We start from the raw sequence: 19,057 nt of genomic DNA, 5'->3' as shown, positions 1-19,057 counted from the left end.
CTGCCTGGCAAGCGGCGCTGCGAGTGGGGAAGGGCCGTTTCCAGGGCAGTTGCAGTAGGAAAAACCACCAACCTGCTGTTTCATGCATTCATTCAGCTGAGATTTTTACAAACTAGTATTTGTAACCTAGAGACTGCCAGAGATTCAGGGTGTGATTAGGGGTTCACTGTGTCACTAAGATACCTTGTTTATGTGTTTTTAAAATGTAGTCTTGGGAGTAGTTGACTTCTCCATTCTCTCAAGAGCCTGTAGAATTATTCCAGTTCTGGCTTGGCCCTGTAACTTCTATCTGCCCGAGTAGATAATCTTATCTCTTTGAACTCTGAAACACCAAATCTAAGAATCTGACCTTAGATTTTTATCTCTTTAAATGAGATAAATGGGAGACACCAGTGGCTCAGTTGGCTAAGCGGTTACCTTCCGCTCAGGTCATGATGCTGGCATCCTGGGACCAAGCCCCAGGGGGGGATCCTTGCTCAGGGAAGTCTGCTTCTCCCTCTGCCCCTGCCTCTCCCCCCTGCTCCTGCAGCTCTCTGTCAGATAAGTAATTAAATCTTTAAAATAAATAAACGGTTTGCACTTACATTTATTTGCATAAGTAGTGCTATTTATGTCAAGACAAGACTCAGATTCTAGACCAAACCAAACCCCCAGTCAAGGAAATGGCAGTCATCCAACCCCACTCAGTTTCCATGGCTCTGCCTGTCGTGAAGGCATGTACTGTTGCTGCATGATGGGTACGGGGCCCCTTTCTCTTGCATTCGTACAGTTCAGTAGTTTGCTTTTCCCTTTCAGCTATTTCCTCTTGCTGACGATCTGCTTTTTTAAGGCCTCAGTTACTTTAAACCACTTAAAGGACAGCTGAGCTGCGTGAGAGATTGTGGCTGGTAAGCTTAGGTGGCCACTAAGGTAGGGCTTCCTTGGAGCAGAAAGCAGGCGGGGACCTCACATTCCAGAGTCTGGTCCTTCTTGCCACACAGTCCAAAAACCAACTGTGGCAGGGCATGATGGTTGAGTCTTATACTACCACATTCCCAAGCGGTTGTTGCATGAAAAACAATAAGTTGCAATTTATTAAATCATAATGAACAACTAGGGCATAGAAGTAATGGTGGAGGCACACTGTTAAATGGAAAGAGCTCTGGAGTTATTAAAGTTGGGTTACTGAAGTTATTTTAACAGATGGCAGGGGATCCCGGGGTGGCTCAGCAGTTTGGCGCCTGCCTTTGGCTCAGGGTGTGAACCTGGAGACCCGGGATCGAGTCCCACGTCGGGCTCCCAGCGTGGAGCCTGCTTCTCTCTCTGCCTGTGTCTCTGCCTGCCTCTCTCTCTGTCTTTCATGAATGAATAAATTAAAAAAAAAAATCTTAAAAAAAAAAAAAACAGATGGCTGCCTAATCTATTAAGTGTGAGTTTTGTTGGATGATTTCCCAGTGGGTACATTATTTCCAGGTATGGGGAATACCTTTTCCTGTAATATCCCATATATTACAATATGAGTGTGCCTTACTTTGTACTCACCATACTGTATATTCCTGAACTCTCAGGGTCTTAACACTATAAAGGTTCCTTTCTCATGTATTCCTGGTCAGAGGGTTCAGCAGGCAGTTGTTCTCTAAGCAGCAAATTAGGGATGGGTGCTCCTTCTTCTATGTGCTTCTGTCATCCTGGAACCTTACTTTCGAGCCATGCACATGGAAAACAAGCCAGCCTGAAAGATGGTGAGAGGTATTTTATGCAAGTGATGCTGGGAACTGTAGTCTTCTTCAAGAGCTCAAAAGGAAAATGAAATGGAACACATGAAACTGGCTTTGCCACAATTATTAATCATTATTTCTCACCAAAGGAACTTTCTGTAAATATCAATTTCATCTTTCTGTTTCAATTTTACCTTTCGGATTCTGTAAAATTTCTAGGACTTTTTTCTCTTTTTTTTTTTAGTTAATTAGTTTGTTTAATATTGACGTACATAAACACGTCAATATTTACTTTATCTCTATACCCAATATAGGGCTTGAACTCATGACCCCCCACATCAAGAGTCACATGCTCTTCTGATTGAGCCAGCCAGGCATTCCCTCCAATTCTGTAAATTTTTTTTTTTAAGATTGTATTTATTTACTCATGAGAGACACAGAGAGACAGAGAGGCAGAGACACAGGCAGAGGGAGAAGCAGGCTCCATGCAGGGAGCCCAACGTGGGACTCGACCCCGGGACTCCAGGATCATGCCCTGGGCTGAAGGCAGACGCTCAACCGCTGAGCCACCCGGGCTGCCCTAAAATTTCTAATAACAGAGGAGTTAAGTAGAACTTTTGCCTCCTTGTGACATTATCAAAAACATTTTAACCTGCATAAGCATTTTAATCTGTGTAAGATTTTACTTAACCTGGAAGAAATAAACCACTGACCATAGATGAAGATCACTGACCCTACTTCCTCTCACCCCACCATTCTCTCCCTTAGACTTTAAACCATGTTATGGTTAAAACCTAAAAATCACATGTAGGTTCTTGCTTCTCCGCAGTTGCAAAGCCTTAACCCTCCTATACATAACAAAGAACATTAACTAGAATAATGGGGACACCCGGGAGGCTCAGCGGCTGAGCCTTGGCCTTTGGCCCAGGGCTCGATCCTGGAGTTCCAAGATCCAGTCCCAAGATCCAGTCCCAAGATGGAGTCCCACATCAGGCTCCCCTGCAGGGAGCCTGCTTCTCCCTCTGCCTGTGTCTCTGCCTCTCTCATGAATAAATAAATAAAATCTTAAAAAAACTAGAATAATGTTTCCAAATTCCCGACAGATCTTGTCTTTGGGATTTAGGCATGAGAAATCAGAGTTCCCAGGAATTCAGAAATCTTTAGTTTTTAAAACACTCCCAACATTGGTCCTACTCTTTATTCATTGTGATGGATATCTGATACAAATTCTTTTTAACATTTATTTATTTGAGAGAAAGACAGAGGTGGGAAGGGTCAGAGAATCCTGAAGCAGACTCCCTGTTGAGCGTGGAGCCTTGCAATTCAGGCTACATCCCAGGACCCTGAGATCATAACCTGAGCGGAGAAATGAAGAGTCGGCCGCCTAACCAACTGAGCTACCCAGGCACCCCTATATCTGACATAAATTTAATAATCAATTGACATTGAGTCTAGTAGTATTTCAAAAAACTGTAGCCTATAGGCAGTAGTCAAACACTGAAGAACCACAAGTGAACACATTAGTATTTGAATAATGTGACATTGAGATCTCTAATAGCACTACCCAAATCACATTGGAAATTGCCAACTTAAGCATTCATTTTGCTTCCCAAATGTGTTATCTCTATGACACCACTCATATGATTCGAATAACATATACCATGTAGGGATCCCTGGATGGCGCAGCGGTTTGGCGCCTGCCTTTGGCCCAGGGCGCGATCCTGGAGACCCGGTGCATGGAGCCTGCTTCTCCTTCTGCCTATGTCTCTGCCTCTCTCTCTCTCTCTCTCTCTCTGTGTGACTATCATAAATAAATAAAAATTAAAAAAAAAAAACATATACCATGTACATAAACATGTCAATATTTACTTTATTTGCACGGATGACTTCCCATTAGCAGCAGATAGGGCCGTGAATACACACAATAACATGGCAACAACTACAAGCAATGTTGACCATTAAACCGTGACCACCTCTAAGTGCTGACGTCAACCCTCATCTCCATACGTCAGCAAAACCTTCCCAAGAAAAGCTGGAAAGCAATTCTGACTCAGATGCAGTGAATCAGGACAAGCTCTTGCATCAGGGCTCACTGCAGTCACCTGTTTGCCAGCTTGCTCCCATTGACTGCCAGGCTCCTACTCTGAGGTTGACCTTTTTTTTTTTTTTAAGATTTTATTTATTTATTCGTGAGAGACAGAGAGAGAGGCAGAGACACAGGCAGAGGGAGAAGCAGGCTCCATGCAGGAAGCCCGATGTGGGACTCGATCCCGGGACTCCAGGATCACGCCCTGGGTTGAAGGCAGACACTCAACCGCTGAGCCACCCGGGCGTCCCAGGGCTGACCTTTGGAAGAGTCTTTTGCCTCTTATCCTCTTCCCAGTATTTATTGTCTAGTTCCTATTCACTTTTTTAGTCCTCCCAAATCCGAATACTCATCCCCATCAGGACCCTTCCTTCTCACAGTCCCCATTCACGTTTTCCTGCCTACACACTGCTAGGGAGCCTTGTCCCCCTGCTTAACAATTAGATCTGAGGACTGCTAGCGCTTACTGATGTCCAGGTGACACACTCATGGTGATAACTCACCTCACCTGTGGGGGCCTTCATGGGCAATACGTGCATATATATCTTACTTAAATCTGCACACTGAGATAAAATAGTTTATATGTCATCTTCATCTCATGATGTCTCTGAGAGGCTAAGAAAACGGCAGATGTTATTTCTTCTTTCTCTTAAGATGAGAAAAACTAATGCATATGGAAAGTGTGATGAATTTGAATGTCTCAGGACTGCCTGCCTTCGGCCCAGGGTGTGATCCCAGAGTCCCAGGATCGAGTCCCACGTCAGGCTCCCTGCATGGAGCCTGCTTCTCCCTCTACCCATGTCTCTGCCTCTCTCTCTCTCTCTCTCTGTGTGTGTGTGTGTCTCATGTATAAATAGATAAAATATTTTATTTATTTTTTTTTAAAGATTTTATTTATTTATTCATAGAGAGAGAGAGAGGCAGAGACACAGGCAGAGGGAGAAGCAGGCATCATACAGAGAGCCTGACGTGGGACTCGATCCAGGGTCTCCGGGATCACGCCCTGGGCTGCAGGCGGCGCTAAACCCCTGCACCACTGGGGCTGCCCTAGATAAAATATTTTAAAAATTAAATGTCTCAACATGTAATAGGGCTGGACTCGGACTAATGTTTCCTTTTTATTCTTTGAACAGATATTTGAATGCCTACTGTGTGCTAGGCACTTAATGCAACTTTTTTCCCCCATTGCTCTGTACTCCCTAGGAGGGAATGCACTTATAGTAACAGAAAAGAGTAGCTTTCTATCATTACCATATTTCAACCAGATTTTCTTAAATTTTTTTAAAGGTTTTATTTATTTATTGAGAGAGAGACAAAGCATGTGAGCATGAGTGGAGGAGAAGGAGAGGAAGAGTAGAGGGAGAGGGAGAAGCAGAAGAAGCAGACTCTCCACTGAGCAGGGAGCTTGACATGGGGCTCGATCCCAGGACTCCAGGATTGGAACCTGAGCTGAAGGCAGATGCTTAACCAACTGAGCCACATATTAACCCTGAACCACATATTTTTAACAAGAAGTTACAGAGGTAGACTGAGTTGTTTGAATGTTCTGTGGAAAGCACTAATCATGAGGGCACCTGGGTGGCATCTGCCTTCAGCTCAGGTCGTGATCTCAGAGTCCTGGGATTGAGACCCACATCAGGCCCCCTGCAGGGAGCCTGCTTCTCCCTCTGCCTATGTCTCTGCCTCTCTTTCTGGGTCTCTCATGAATAAATAAAATCTTAAAAAAAAAACACTAATCATGTCTGATGACTTTCATTAATTGTTTCTTAATAATTGAAGCACAGGGCAGCCCCAGTGGCACAGCGGTTTAGCGCCGCCTGCAGCCCAGGGCGTGATCCCGGAGACCCTGGATCGAGTCCCACGTCAGGCTCTCTGTATGATGCCTGCTTCTCCCTCTGCCTGTGTCTCTGCCTCTCTCTCTCTCTATGAATAAATAAATAAAATCTTTAAAAAAAATAATTGAAGCACAGAGCTAATTCACCCATCTTCACTTGGAGATCTTTCCAGTTGGTAAAATGCCTTCGGTTAAATGTCCTCTAATATTATCCTCACAATTTTCTGAAGGAAAAGGGCCAGGAATATCCTCATTATATAGATGAAAGATGAAGATGGGAGTATAAAATGTGATTCAAGGACAAATCTACTCTTTGGCTCTTAATAGATTGGAATAGTATCTGAAGAACCCAGCTGGGAGTCAGGAATGTGGCAAGAAAGGGGTTGTGATGAAATATCCCCAAATTTAATTTTATTCAACCAACGAACTATGACAGCTAAATAAACCTTGCAGTTTCATTGAGAAGCTGACCTCAGTTTTTGACGATACATACAGGTTTAGACTGGTTGCATTTGTGGCTTCAAGCTAGCAGCACTTTAGTAGTAGTAATAGTAATAGTAGTATTTTAATTCCAGTATAGTTAACATACAGTGTTATATTAGTTTTAGGTGTACAGTATAGCAATTCAACAATTTCATATATCAAGACAAGTATACTTCCAAGGCACTTGGGTGGCTCAGTCAGTCAGTTAAGTGTCTGCCTTAGGCTCAGGTCATGATCTCAGGATTCTGGGATCAAGCCCTGTATTGGGCTCTCTGATCCTCAAGGAGCCTGCTTCTTTTTTTTCTTTTTTTTAAGATTTTATTTATTTATTCATGATAGTCACACACAGAGAGAGAGAGAGAGAGAGAGAGAGAGAGAGGCAGAGACACAGGCAGAGGGAGAAGCAGGCTCCATGCACCGGGGGCCCGACGTGGGATTCGATCCCGGGTCTCCAGGATCGTGCCCTGGGCCAAAGGCAGGCGCTAAACCGCTGCGCCACCCAGGGATCCAAGGAGCCTGCTTCTCCTTCTCCCTCTGCTTCTCCTCTTTGTCAAGTAAATAAATAGAATCAGGAAAAAAAAAAAAAAAAAAAAGACACGTATACTCCCACTCTCCATCACCTATTTCACCCATCCCTCCACCCACCTCCCCTCAAATAACCCTCTGTTTGTTCTCTATAGTTAAAGTTTGTTTTTGGTTTGTCTTTTTTTTTTTTCTTCTCCTCTGTTAATTTGTTTTGTTTCTTAAATTCTACATATGAGTGAAATCATATGGATTTGTCTTGACTGACTTATTTCTCTTAACATAATATTCTCTAGCTCCATCCACATCATTGCAAATGGCAAGATTTCATTCTTTTTTTTAAATGAATGAATAATATTCACCTTCTTTATTGATAAGTAGTTGGGCTGCTTCCCTAATTTGGCTATTATAAATAATGCTGCTATAAACATAGGAGTGTATCTATCCCATAGAATTAGTGTTTTGTATTCTTTGGTAAATACCCAGTATGTGATTACTGGATCAATGGGTAGTTCTAGTTCTTTTTTTTTTTTTACCAACTTCCTACTGCCCTTTATGGCAACTACACCAGTTTGCATTCCCACCAACAGTGCATGAAGGTTCCTTTTCTCTACATCTTCACTAACCTTTGTTTCTTTTCTGTTTTAGACATTCTGACACGCATGAAGTGGTATCTCATTGTGGTTTTGATTTGCATTTCCCTGACGAATAGTGATGTTGAGCATCTTTTCATGTGTCTGTTGGCCATCTGGAGGTCTTCTTTGGAGAAATGTCTGTTCATGTCTTCTGCCTATCTTTAATTGGATTATTTGTGTTTTTTTTGCTGTTGAGTTCTATGAGTTCTCCATATATTTTGGATACTAACCTTTTATCAGATATGTCATTTGCAAATATTTTCTCCCATTCCATAGGTCGTCTTTTAGTTTTACTGGTTGTTTCTTTTGCTGTGCAAATTTTTAAATTTTTATGTAGTCCCAATAGTTTACTTTTGCTTTTGTTTCCCTCACTTCAGGAGACAGATCTAGAAAACTATCGCTATGGCCAATGTCAGAGAAATTACTGCTTGTACTCTCTTCTGGGATTTTTATGGTTTCAGGTCTCACATCTAAGTTCTTAATCCATGCTGAGTTTATTTTTGTGTATAATATAAGAAAGTGGTCCAGTTTCATTCTTTTGCATGTAGCTGTCCAGTTTGCCCAACACCATTTGTTGAAGAGATTTCTTTTTCCCATTGCATATTCTCGCCTCCTTTGTCAAAGATTAATTGACCATATAGTTGTGAGTTTATTTCTGAACTTTCTATTATGTTCTACTCATCTATGTGTTTATTTTTGTGCCAGTACCATATTGTTTTGATTGCTACAACTTTGTAATATAACTTGAAGCCTTGGGATTGTAATGCTTCCAGTTTTGTTTTACTTTTTCAGGACTGCTTTGGCTATTTGAGGTATTTTGTGGTTCCATATGAATTTTGGGTTTGTTCTAGCTCTGTGAAAAATGCAGTTGGGATTTTGACAGGGATTGCATTAAATGTATAGAGTGCTTTGGGTAGCATAGACATTTTAACAGTATTTCTCCTACCAATCCATGAGCATGGAATGTCTTTCCATTTGTATTCTTCAATTCTTTCATCAAAGTTTTATCATTTTCAGAGTACAGATCTTTCACCTTAACTTAGACTGTTTATTCCTAAGAATGTTATTATTAAAAAAAAAGAATGTTATTATTTTTGATGCAATTTTAGCTAGTAGCACTTTTAACTGTGTTTCTTTTGTATTTATACTACAGGGAAGCATCCCAATAGTTCTGGTTCAGCTGCCCAAAGTTGCCCAGTAATCAGTTGTGATTATCTACACAGAATATGCAGGTAGTTAACTTCTGTGGCTAGCAAACCAAAAAGCAGCTGGGGTGATACTGACTTGCCATTGGGGGGCAGCACAGTGTAGTGGTTGGGAGTTTGTGACACTGAACTGACAGCTTGGGTTCAAAATCTGATTTCATTATTTACAGTGGTATGATTTAAACAATGTAGTTACTGCCCCTGTGATTCCAGCTCCTCACCAGTAAATGGATAATGGCACCAGCCTCAAGGTTGTTGTGAAGATAGAGGGTGTTATGAAGATGAAGGGTGGCATATATGCCACCCCAAAATAGGTGCTTTGGCATAAGGATTACTTTGAGCTAAAGGCACTTAAAAACAAGGTAGGGTCAAGAATAGCACTCTCTCTCCTTTTTCTTCCTAATGGCAGAAGATAAAACCCCCATATTGGAGATTTTCTCCCTATAGCAAAATGAAAGCAACTTTTTTATCATCAAGGGCAGGAAGTTGGAGGCATGAGAATTCAGTACAAACAGACCTCATTCAAATAATTCTTATCTTCATTTAGCCTCCCCATATATTTAGCTGCTTTTCTACAATTGCTTCTTTTTGTTCAACTTGGTATAAAGGCATATTTAGATTTTGCCACTTCTTTGGATCTTCATTTCCTTGTAAGGACTCCCATGTCACATAAATCTTATGTTAAATAACTGTATGCTTTTCTCCTGCTAATCTGTCTTTGTCAAATTAATTTTCAAGCCCAGATGAAAAGTCTTAGAGGAGAGAGGTAAGTTTTTGCCTCCCCTACATGGATTAAATAAGATAACAATGTATCTGAAACATTTCAGTACAGAATAAATGTTTACTATTATCTACCAAATATGTCTATATACAAGGATATAAATGCAAAGCAAATGATCTGGAAGGAAGCACACACAACTGGAAATAGTGGTTATTCTAGGGAAGTGAGATTTTGGGGGAAAGAGTCCAGAATTACGGGTGACTTTTTTATTTACTCTGTATATTTACTCTGTATATTTCTGAATTTTAGTTTTCTACAATGAGAATTTATTTATCAATGAATTATTTGTGGAACTTTAAAAGTGATATGCAGGGGGATCCCTAGGTGGCTCAGCGGTTTAGCACCTGCCTTTGGCCCGGGGCACAATCCTGGAGTCCTGGGATCGAGTCCAGCGTTGGGCTCCCGGCATGGAGCTTGCTTCTCCCTCCTCCTGTGTCTCTGCCTCTCTCTCTCTCTGTCTAAGTCTATAATAAATAAATAAATAAATAAATAAATAAATAAATAAATAAATCTATCTTTAAAAAAAAGTGATATGCAGGTTATGAGTGGTCATTAAAGCACTGTTAGAAAACATCACATCATATACTAAAAATATCCATCATTTCAGTACATAATACATGTTTTGTATTTTCTAAAATAAACCGAAAATATCTAGAAAAAATACAAATGTGATTAAAAATCATATTGATTTTACCATAAGGGATTATTTTTACCATAAGGGATTATTGCTTTAGGAAATACCTAAAGCAGTGTCATAGAGACCTGCATTAATATGCTCAGTCACATCACTTCAAAAATCTCATGTAGTATAATCATAACGGAAGTCAAGCACATGACAATGTTATCCATTTTCACTACCACGTTGCAGAATACAGTGGTTATTGTCTTCATTTTGCCATGGTCACGCCATATATATTTGAATTTCTGCATCATAAACTTATATGCATGTGACACAAAGTGTTCTATACATGTCATTATGTCATTGGGGCCACAGCTATGAGTTGTTATATAGGACATTGTCTACAGATAATAAAAGAAAGTTTCAACAAAAGTAAAACTTTTAAATTTGGAGCCAATGTTCTGCCCATTAAACAAAATTTTTTGTGATTTCTGTGATTAGTGTTTGGGAATAATAGTAAGAATGATAATTTAGCTGTTTGAACAGTTTTCTCCTTCATCCCAAGGGCCCAAATGTAACATAAGAAGTAGACTGGGAAGAAATGCTTCTGGAGTCTCTTATTCAACAGATAGAATCTGAATATACCAACAGAAGTCTCTGTTGACATGTCTCCTCCATTTTTCGGTGTGTCAAGAAACTGCAGGGAGACTTTGGATTCCCGAGCTGGCAAATCTGAGTTGAAGATAACCAAGTTAGACCTCTTCAGTATGGTAAACCATTTACAGTATCCTAAAGGAAATAAAGCCTTTTCCAGAGGAATTTGAAGGGGAAGAAGGCAGGAGTAGGGGTGGAAGAATGGTTAAGAAGAAGAGAAAAAGGAGAGGAAAGTTCTAAGCAGACAGAAGCAAGCAATTTGCTTCTGGAAAGGCAGAAGCAAGACCCAGTAGAAGCTCATGCCATTACAAGATAGAACTACCAGGTGAGGCCTCAGGAAGCATCAAATCCATGCCTTAGGGAACTATAGGCTTGTGCTAAAGCCCACCAGCCCACTAGGTTCACACTTTTAATCATAAAAAGTAGGGTTCAGGGATCCCTGGGTGGCGCAGCGGTTTGGCGCCTGCCTTTGGCCCAGGGCGCGATCCTGGAGACCCAGGATCGAATCCCACATCAGGCTCCCGGTGCATGGAGCCTGCTTCTCCCTCTGCCTGTGTCTCTGCCTCTCTCTCTCTCTCTCTCTGTGACTATCATAAATAAATACAAACTTAAAAAAAAAAAAAAAAAAAAAAAAAAAATAAAAATAAAAATAAAAAAATAAAAAGTAGGGTTCATTACTTGCTGTAGCAAAGATAACTATAAACCTTGGGAACTTGGTAGTATCTAGTAAGAAGGAATTAGAAGGGACTTACATTAGGATTGGGGTTTCTGTTAGATGATTTGGGGAATGGTTCGATAAACTGAAGATTGCTCTGGATTGGGTTCTGTCAGAAAGTGGGGGTATTTTAGTGATTGAGAATCTTGATTTTTATCAAGGAGGTGGCAGGGGTGGGATCAGGCTAATATTGTCATTGATAAAAAAACTACCAGTTGCTCATGTTAGCCAGGAGAGGGAGAGGGAGATGTTTGGTCCTTGCTGTGGTTCATACAAGTATCTTGTTGTTGTTGTTTTTTTAAGATTTTATTTATTTATTCATAGAAACACAGAGAGAGAATGAGAGGCAGAGACATAGGCAGAGGGAGAAGCAGGCTCCATGCAGAGAGCCTGACGTGGGACTTGATCCAGGGTCTCCAGGATCACGCCCTGGGCTGCAGGCGGCGCTAAACCGCTGCACCACCGGGGCTGCCCAAGGATCTTGTTTTTGTGCAAAAGGTACCACTGTGGTATGGGCTCTTTTTCGCATCACTCCAGGTCAGTCACAGAGGGACCTTACTAGACATGCTGCTGTGGGAAATGGTTTATGTTTGCTAAGTGGTAAACCAGTTCCCAGCTGTTGATGCCAGGTCAGTGCCTAGCTTACACTTGCCAGGATTTCTTTTTTCTTTTCACATGCTTCCTATCTATAGAAGGAGCATCCCCACGAAGCCATCCCCAAGGAAAGCCCATGGCATGGTGGTTAAATTCCAAGCTGTGGCCCTGGACCAACCTGACTTCGTGTCCCAACTCTGTCACTCATTGGCTATCTGACCTTGACTAAGTTATTTAACTTCTCTTTGCTTCAGTTTCCATTTTTGTAAAGCAGAACTAAAAATAATATCTAGCTTGTATGGAATTTGGGGAAATTAAATGAGATAACACATAGAAGCACTTAAAACAGTACCCAGCACATGATAAGCATTTAACTTAGATTATTTACCCTTTTCACCATTTGTCAGAGGTCGTCTTTTCTTGGTAAGCTGCAGTCATGCTGGAAACCCATTCAAGGGGCAAAAGAATAAAAGAATTTTTGATTTCTATAAACATCTATAGATAGAAGGAGTTCAGAAAAGGAGCTAATGGGTTGTCGTCCATTTCTGGTTTGACATACACACAAAAAAAATTCCAGACTTAGTAAGAGACTTGTATTCAAAAGGATTATGAAAAAAAAAAAAAAGGATTATGGCAAGAGGGATGGGGGAAGGAATTATAGCAATAGGAGAATGCTGTGACCATAAGGTGTGCAAGCAGTTTGAGGGTCAGGTAAAAAGAGTTTTTCTGTTATAGAGAAGAGTGAACCAGGCAAAGAAGAACCCCTGGTGAAGGAGATGAAAGACTGCATGACTAGATGGTGGGTCAGAGAACGTTTGACCCTGAGCCCTGTCCATTATCACCACGGGCTGTATGCAAGCCTCAAGGGTGGGCCAAAGTTCATAGACCTGGAGGTAGAGAAGCTTAAGCAAAATTTGGTTAACAGCATTTTGTTGCAATTGGTCAATGGAGACAAGCAATTCAGCTAATCATTTATGAGGCTACAAAGGGAATTTTGAGTTTGTGCCCAGGCTTTTCACAGGTAAACAAGGGGACATCAGTGAGTCTTATCTAAATCCTATGGGGAAGGGTGGCTCTTTGCAGTAAGCCCTGTTCCAGAACAGAAAGGGTTGGGGATTTCTTAATTCCCGTTACTCTTTTCCAGGAAAACAGGGCTCAGGTCAAATTCAACATGTTTCCTATTGCTCAAATTGTTCTAGTTCAGATAAAAGACAAAATTTGGGCTTTAGTATGATCTGAGACATTCTAGATCCTTACACAGAGACACAGGTCTGTAAGGCAACAGGGTAGGTGAGAGGGCTCAATTATTTGTAATGCCCTTGGCAAACTGTTTGGAATCTACTCGCTTGTTGCACAGCTCGTGTGGCTCTTGTGTTTCTTCTGATCCACAAGACGATCCATGAGAAATAAAACTTAAAATGAGGCAACATCAGCCCAAATGCTGAAATGCACTTCAGTTCAACCCATACTGAGAGAACAGCTCTCTCCCCCCGGACACTTCGACACTTGGGCCTCGCCTCTGCCTTTAGCTCAGCATCGAAATGCTGCTCACTGGCCAGGCAGTGACTTCCCCTGCAGAGCTCCCCCTGCCTCTCCTAGATAGCTGCCTGTTTTCCTGTGCTGCTTACTTTGCTTCCCTTGGGAATGTAAACATTGCCCTTGCGAACCAGGGCTTTCTCGACCAATTTGCCCCTATAACATCTCCCCTCTCATTCTCCCCTTTTCATAGCCTTCTGTTTGCAGTGACATAGCTCGAGGGCTGATAATCCATTCTGCAGTAGAGCTGGGCCATCCTGCAATTTTCACAACTTGCTGTTATTTTTCTGGAAGCCAGCCTGGATCGAAGTGGACCCTGAGAGATGACAGTGGATCCTCAAGCCTGCTCCCACTCCCCATAAACATCTTTATTAAAGTGTTCCTGCCAGGTTCTGAGCAGTCAAGCTCTGATTTACTTTCCCTTTCAAGAGCCAAGGGAATAAAAGCTGTCAAGTGCCAGCTGATGATTTGAACTAATTCTGAGGATTTGTGGAAATGCTCAAAATCCAGAGTCAGGAGCAGCAGCCGCCTGACAACTACAACTGGAACCTGGCTGAAGCGTGTCTTCCTGTCTCCACTCACCCTTCCCTCTCTCCTGAAGAGACTCCTCCCTCCCCACCAGCCACTTCAGGAGCCAATGCCCTCTCCCCTTCTTAAAAACAGCACCCAAACTGCCTGTCCTGAAAGACAGACTGTGGACCACAGACTACTATACTGAGCAAGAACTGTGGTGGTGTCTAACCCAACTCCGTCCTTCTGTAAAATACTTGTCACCCCACATTTGGAAATCTAGCTCTACCCTCTTCCTTCACATCTTGGAAGATTCTAATTATGCATTTTCCTAGGAGCTGAAGGAAAGAAGTAGCTTTTCATCTGCTGGCTGCCTTCCTTCCCCTGGAGGCTGCTTCTCCTGAGAAAGATGGATGTGTGGTGGCACCTCAAAGGGGAAGTGACTAAACGTTTAGAAATATCCTTGCATCCAGAGCACTGAAACAAAGCCGAGGCAGTGTGAACCGCAGGTGTCTGAGACAACACTCAGACTCTCATTATATGGGGGGGAGGGGCAGGCCCAGTATTTAGTCAAACACCATAGCGTGGTAGGAGAATTCCTGCATGGGAACAGGAGACAGCCAGATGCGGTGTTTGGCAGCTGCATTCGGGACACTGTCCTCCTACTTACCCTCCCCGGATCTCAGTGTCTAACCTCTAGAAGAGGCTGACTCAGAGCTGGGATGGAACGCGGGGCCCAGCCTCAGCCCATCCGTGCATCCTCATCCTTTCCCCAAACACACCCCCACCTCACCCCAGGCCACGTGATTGGTTCAGAGGCTGACTCACCACCAAGATGGACTGTGTGGCCCAGCCTCAGCCCATCGGTGCATCCTCACCCTTCCCACCCCACCCCCGCCCAGGCCACAGGAGTGGTTCAGAAATGGGTGCAAGATCGGGGAGGTTACAGTCCTTGAATGCCAGGGCTTGTGCCTGGCCCCGTGAAAGAATTTCTCTCTTTCATTGAACTGGAACTCAAGAGGCCACAGGGCTGGAGCTACTATTGCCTCAACCAACTATGCAGAGCCTGAGAAAAGAACCAGCGTTCAACCAAGGGTCAGCCCAAGAAACGATAAATCTGTTCCTCCTTTGTCTTGTTTGGCCCTGGCTCGGGCTTCACCTGAAACCAATCCTCGATTCCATGTGCCAGTAAATTCCCCTTAGCCTTAATCTGATTCGACTTAGTGTCTACCACTTAGATACCTGAGTATCTGAGCAAATCAATATGCTTAACACATAGGAGGTGCTCCCGAAGGTTTTGGAATGAATTGATAAATCAAGTGTATGTTTATCTTTGATGTACCTTAGAGGTATCCATACACACTTCAGCCCTTCTCCGTTCCTTTCTTGAAGGAATTTCAAATTGCTTTGTATGTTTCAATTCAAAGTAGGCGAGCGGCCGATATTATTTTTGTTTGAGGATAAGCAGAACCTAAAATGGGGGGTGGGGGTGAGGTGAATGGGGCAAGAAGGAAGGACATATACCAGAGATGGTGAGGGTAAGAAAATCAGAGGTCTCCAAAGTGAGCACTTACCTTCTCAGAATAGAAGCAAAATTAAGAGTTGGATGCTCTGGAGGATCCCTGGATGGCTTGGCGGTTTAGCACTCGCCTTTGGCTCAGGGCATGATCCTGGAGTCCTCAGATCGAGTCCCATATCAGGCTCCCTGCATGGAGCCTGCTTCTCTCTCTGCCTGTGTGTATGTGTGTCTCATGGATAAATGAATAAAATCTTGGATGCTCTTTAAATGAAGTAATTCAGAAACAGCACAGACAATACAATCCTTCTTAGGCTTGCATCTTGAGAAGTGTAGACTTTTTAAGGCACTGCAAATTGTACAAACTGGTTCAGTTCTGTTAGAAATGCTTTTGCCAGCATTTGGGATTTTTTTTTCTTTTAATCTTTTGACCCACGTCAGGGAGAAAGACTTTCCTCTGCCCTTCAAGATCCTTCTAGCTGGACTGAGAATTAAATTGACATGAGACAGATTAATGGGAAAAAATCAAATTTAATTTCATGTGTAGGAGGAATCCACACAGAAGACAGGCAAAATGAGGTATGCGTGTCATTCTGAACTAAGGAGAAGTGGGTAGGAGTCTGGGACTTCAAAAGGAAGGACTACAATTCACAGGAAGATGAAACAAAGTGTTTGGTGAACAAATGTTTGGTGGGCCCCTCAGACACAATGGGATGTAGGGGACTTTGGTCAGGCCCTCCTTCCTAGGTTCCTCCCTGTCTACCATACCTAGTTCCTCTTCAAATGTAATTATCTATGGTGATAGCTCTCTTCCTAGAACAGATTATCTATCTTTTTAGGCAGCTGGGGGGGGAGGTAAAGAGCTTTTCCAGAATCTGCTGGGGTTTGATTGCTTTGTAACTCAATCACACCAAAGTGGTCCATCTTAGGACAGTCTGCCCTTGGCCCCTACACTCATGTTTCAAATACCTATGACCAGGTAACTATCACAAAACTTAGTGGCTTAATACAACCATTTATTTTTTCATGCAGTTCTGTAGGAAGGGCTCTGTTGGGCAGTTCACCTGGCTTCGTGTGGGGTTGCGAGGTCTAAATGATACATTTCCAACGTGGTGTCTTTGTTCATATGTCTGATGTCTCACTGCTGTTGTGCTATTCCTATCGTCCACGTGGCATCTCAGACCCCAGGGCTTCTTCATGTGGCTTAGGTCTTGCACACCATGTAATCTCAGGATAGTTATGCTTTCTAGAAGCAGGAAATAGGTGTTATCAGGCCCATTAAGGGCTACACGCAAAACAGGCATAGTGTCACCATTACCACATTATAAGTCAAAACAGTCACAGAACTCAGCCATGTTCAAAGGGGAGTGTCACGGTCACATTGCAGAAGAGCAATGGGATGGGAAGATATTGTTGTGGTCATCTTTAGAACATAGAGCCTGCCACAATTCATAATCTTAGGAATTCATCACATGGAAATTATGCCAAAGAAGGTATAAAAAGAGATGGTCATTACAACTTTTATGGCCAAATGACGAGTTATTACATAACAACTAACAGGAATATGAAGCCATAATAATTAAGAAGATTATGAAATAACATGAACAAATATTGCTATAAGAGGAGAAAAAATAAAATTGAAAAGCACGTGCACTGTGACACTAATTATATAAAAACCTGCATGCAACTGGGCAAATTCTGGAAGAAAATATGTAGGAATGAATTGCATTGAAGTAAGATTATACATGCCTTCCATTTTCCCCTTTATTGTTATAGCTTCACGAAAAATGAAATTAGAAGAAACGAGAATAGAAGTCGTAATTGTCTGTGCTCAATGTTTGGCAGGTATTGAAGAGGTGCAGAGAAGACAAGGGAACCCACGGACTCCGTATAATTCATTCAGATTCGGACAAACTGCCAGGCCAGTGGATCCACACCTCTTTTTATTTATAATTAACCTTCTGCCTTGACTACTCATCTTTGGAATGCTGATTGTCATGGAAGCAATAATTATTATATTAGTCTTGCTGTGTTCCTGAAGCTGTTCATGAGGTAAGGCTGAAAACACTCTAGGGGCACCTGGGTAGCTTGGTCAGTTGAGCATCCTACTCTTGGTCTTGACTCAGGTCTTGATCTCAGGGTCTTGAGATCAAGCCTCACATCCAACTCTGTGCTCAGTGGGGGGATGTCTGCTTGAGATCTTCCTTCTCCCTCTGCCCCTCCCCTGCTCTATTTCAAATAAATAAATAAATCTTTTTTTTTTTTTTTAAGGCTGAAAACACTTTGAAAAGCTACTATGACATATAAACATAAGATGATAGTTTCATTTTTTTATAAGGAATCCATTTTACCCAGGCTTTCTAAAATCACCAGTGGTGATATGGCCTGCAAATTTACCCTTGAATGCTCCATTGAAAGCTACTTTAACTTTATTCCCCCTTTTTACAGCTCTTGCTTGCCTAGGATTCCATGTTTTATAGAGGAAGAGACTGTGGAGTCTGGAATAGTCTATGCTCATGAAGCTGCAAGCGAACTTCCTGGAGTGGCCCTGAATTAACCTGGGTGTCAGAGACCATGGACCAGCCCTCTTGGGACTATGACACTCATAGCTGTGTGTGACCTCCAACCCTCCATAATCAAACCCAACCTTTGAACAAGCATTGCTTTTTAATATTACTTTAACTTGCTAGTCATTATTGTGTCTTTTTCTGAAGGCTTTTAAAAGGGTTATTAAGGAAGGTGGAAGAAAATGCAATAAAGGTCAAAGTCTTAAAGTCATGTTAAGTAATTGCAAAAATGAATAATAAAAAAAAACCAAACCTATCTGACTAGTTGGCATGACCACTAGTTGTGTTTATATAGTTAATGATTGGAGAAAACTTGGAGGAGAGAAGGGTTTAGATTACATCCTGGTAAATTATTTTGATTTAGTTCAATTGCCTTTTGGCAAGTTAAAAAAAAAGGAGTGGTTATCTACTGTTTGATAAATGTAACTACTGATGTTGTTAGAATTAACATTTCAGTATTTTTTTTCTTGAAATTTGTGTTTCATTTAACAAATGCTTACGTACCAGTTACTGTATGGCATTATCCTGTACTTTACAGATACTAACCAACTTAATTCTCAAAAACCCGTTATGTAGTTATCATTCTTGCTCTTCTCATTTTACAGACGAGGAGACTGAAGTATGAACGGGTTAAGCAATTTGTTCAAGATCACCAGCTAGTGGGGATCCCTGGGTTTAGAACCTGTCTTCGGCCCAGAGCGTGATTCTGGAGTCCCGGGATCGAGTCCTGCACAGGCTCCCTGTATGGAGCCTGCTTCTCCCTCTGCCTGTGTCTCTGCCTCTCGCTCTCTCTGTCTTAAATAAATAAAATTAAAAAAAAAAAAAAAAAAGATCACCAGCTAGTAAGCTGTCTCGCCAGGACTCAAACTCAGGCTGTCAGGCTCCAGTGTCCTGTGCTTAACTACTGTGCTATGCTGCCTGGATAAGGATTTCATTAGAATCCCATTTTAAAAATACAGCTACAGAGTCTATAATAAAACGTGTCCATCTCCAGGTGTATGGTTTCTGATCAAGTTGCAGCAAAGACTGACTTTATTATTTATTTATTTATTTATTTATTTAACAGAGCACACAAGCACGGGGGGGGGGGGGGGCGGGGGGAC

General features: G+C 42.1%; 1 long non-coding RNA gene across 2 annotated transcripts in view; it reads left to right on the top strand.

The window, feature by feature from the left end:
• The window catches only part of LOC106557923, a 36,514-nt gene extending 17,495 nt beyond the window's left edge, over positions 1 to 19,019 (top strand). The window contains exons 2-4 of one of the 2 annotated variants that reach the window (XR_005380012.1): positions 10,428 to 10,632; positions 17,233 to 17,439; positions 17,836 to 19,019. This is a non-coding gene — a long non-coding RNA (uncharacterized LOC106557923). The remainder of the gene's footprint in view (positions 1 to 10,427; positions 10,633 to 17,232; positions 17,440 to 17,835) is intronic. The other variant, XR_005380011.1, reaches the window with a different exon arrangement.
• Positions 19,020 to 19,057: the final 38 nt, after the last annotated feature.

Source organism: Canis lupus, chromosome 27, assembly GCF_011100685.1.
Source record: "Canis lupus familiaris isolate Mischka breed German Shepherd chromosome 27, alternate assembly UU_Cfam_GSD_1.0, whole genome shotgun sequence".
In the NCBI taxonomy this organism is placed as follows: domain Eukaryota; kingdom Metazoa; phylum Chordata; class Mammalia; order Carnivora; family Canidae; genus Canis; species Canis lupus.
Note: the sequence above shows the minus strand (reverse complement) of the source record. Positions and strands in the feature narration are given on the sequence as shown.